Source organism: Capsicum annuum, chromosome 5 (assembly GCF_002878395.1).
Source record: "Capsicum annuum cultivar UCD-10X-F1 chromosome 5, UCD10Xv1.1, whole genome shotgun sequence".
NCBI classification, from domain to species: domain Eukaryota; kingdom Viridiplantae; phylum Streptophyta; class Magnoliopsida; order Solanales; family Solanaceae; genus Capsicum; species Capsicum annuum.
Window position 1 is genome coordinate 19,458,023 of NC_061115.1, and position 2,814 is coordinate 19,460,836.

At 39.7% G+C, this 2,814-nt stretch overlaps 1 pseudogene; it reads left to right on the forward strand.

Annotated features, from left to right (window-relative positions):
* The first annotated feature begins 1,132 nt into the window (after positions 1 to 1,132).
* The window catches only part of LOC124898439, a 14,186-nt pseudogene continuing 12,504 nt past the window's right edge, over positions 1,133 to 2,814 (forward strand).

Below are 2,814 nucleotides of genomic sequence, written 5' to 3' on the forward strand. Positions count from 1 at the left end.
CCCAAATTTTTGGGGCCTGTCACTTGCCAGGATTGTGCGTGCCAACTAGGCCGCAACCTTGTCAGCTATGCAGGCGGCATGTGCTGAGGGAATATGCTGAAGTTGAAGATGAGGCAAAGGGACATAACATGAGGCAACAAGCATCTATATATGTTGCATAACATGCCCTAAGAGTGCCAATGTGATTTGGAGAGGGCTTGGTGTGAGCCCAAGGGGGCGGAGGCATGGTGAGGATCGTGTGCGGTGTTCGATGTCAGCGTCGTGCCATTTTGAGCTACAAGTGGAATCTAAGGATTCTGGTTTAGAGAGTTTATATTTATCGTACCTTATGTATGCTTACCAAATTTGGGGTCGTTTGGAGTCCGTTTGGATAGGGGCTTGACTTGGCAAAGTCCAGTGGCATTGTCGTAATTTGCTGATTGGTCCGAAGGCCATAACTCGTTCCATGTGTATGGGAATGGGGTAAAACTTCATGGAGGTGTGAAGGAAGTCAAGAGAAAGGAGTAGGAACAAACGGCACCCAATTTGAAGGTCGGATGAATGATCTAATCCCAAGTATGATTCTCGGGCAAAATGATGTCTAGTGGCGGACATTGGGATTATTTATTTTAAGCATATATAAGGGGGGTATGAATGGTGATAGCCTACCAACCTCTCCCGGGTGTGTCGACAGATGGCCACCCCAAGTGTACTGCCTTGAAGGACAACCTCAAGAGCCTGCCTTGGCATGTCAAAGGAATGCGCAAGGTACTCATAGGGCTCAGGAACCCTATGGGCAACGCAAGGTCGGGTGGACTAGCGTTGGGCGCCGAAAAAGGCTAGAGGTTGGCTATATGAACCGATAAGCCCCGTGGGCTGTCTAAATGATGGAAGGATGTCTCCAAGCCAATAAAGCAATCAAGATACTCTCCCCAAGAGACTCGTGAGCTAACTTGTGAGCTTGGTCAAGGTTCAGCCAAGCGAGCAAGGGTCCGTTGGCCAAGGATTGAGGGTTGCCCTACTCGGGCGAAGCAAAGGCCAAGTGCACATGCATGAGGCGATGTCAAGCTTGAGGATAGGACTGTGCATACGATGGCAATGCTCAGGCCAAGGCAAGGGACGAGTATGTCCGTAGCCATCCCCAGGAGCGCATATGGATGAGATCCACGGATTAAAGGTGCGCCAGAAGAGTTGCTTATACGTTGGCCATGTCAGCCGACATGTTGAAGGAGCGGCACCAAAGGGGGGCAAGCCTCTGAGGCGAGCTTCCCACAGGCACAGGATCATGCTAAAGACCTGGGAAATGAGGAAGGCTGGCCCATAGTTGGGGGAACCATGGGCGCCGCACGCACAAAATTGTGTGCCGCTGACACGTTGAAAAATGAGCCCGTGACAATATACTCTACTATGATAACTATGTTATGTTGTTCTAACTCTACAAAAATATCTAATGGGTGTATGTATGTATGTATGCAGGCGAAACATTTAAGACCGATATTTGCATCAGCACATCGGCAGCTCCTACTTATCTTCTTGCTCATTGTTTCAAAGTTGAAGATGGAAAAGGCAACTTTGTAGAACATATCTCATTGATAGTGGTGTTTGCAAATAATCCGATATGTATCTATGTATGTATGTATATACTTCAGCGATTTTGTTTTATTGGTGTACTTACTATATCAAGTTTAATATTATTAACCATTTGCTTCAAACTTAGGCTTTGGAAGCAATAAGTGAAGCACAACAAATGCATAGGTATGATAAAAGGGACTTGTTAGTAATGGACAGGAACCCAAAAGAATGGAAGCAAATATGATGCATACAAGGCAGCCAAATGGGGATCATTGAATGGTTATTTTATAAAGGTTCTACCCACTAATCGAAGTTCCCACACAATATATCAAGTGCAGATTTGGCTTGAAGTTCTCACACAATCAAGTGCAGATTTGGTCAGATCATCATATTTCTACCCCTTTCCATGTTTTATTCAGTGACAATACCTACCTTAGAATTCAAGTATGTTAGCATGAAATTCACTTATTCCTACCTACTACTCTAGTTTTATATATTTATATATAAACTAGATACCCGTACCCGTGCAAGGCATGGACATTTTGGCAACACTAATGTATTCAACTTTGGAAAAGATTTTTTCCTAATTGTTTTAATTGTTTAGTATAGGAATAAAAAAAGAAATGTAGTACAATGAACCAATGTTAACATAATATATACATTCAGTGTGGAACAAAATTGAGCTTGCTAGACTGATTCAACCAATACAAAAGTAATTATATAAGTCGATAAATATCTAGTTAGATTGTTGTAACTACAGTTGACGGCATGTCTTTTATTTGGACATTCCTGGAAAAGTACATGATGCACGTCTTATTTGAAAGTTTCAAATATATAAGTTGGAGGAGATATCGTCGATTTCAAAATATTTATTGTACCATAAAATTATCGAAATACCATTGGTTATTTAATAAGGAATAAAAAGATATTTATAAAAAATTACTATCATGTATAATTTAATTACAAAGGTCTAAATAAAAAATATTATTAAAATAATACATGAGGACAAAACTAATAAATATAAGAAAAAATCAAAATGCATGTGTAATCATTTTATTGCACCATAAAAAAAAAGGACAAAACTAATAAATATAAGAAAAAATAATATGCATGTGTAACCATTTTATTTCACCATAAAATTACCGAAATACCCTTGGGGTATAAAGAACAAGTAATTTAATAAGGAACCAAAAAATATTTATAAGAAATTACTACAATGTATAATTCAATTACAAAGGTCTAAATAAAAATATTATTAAAATA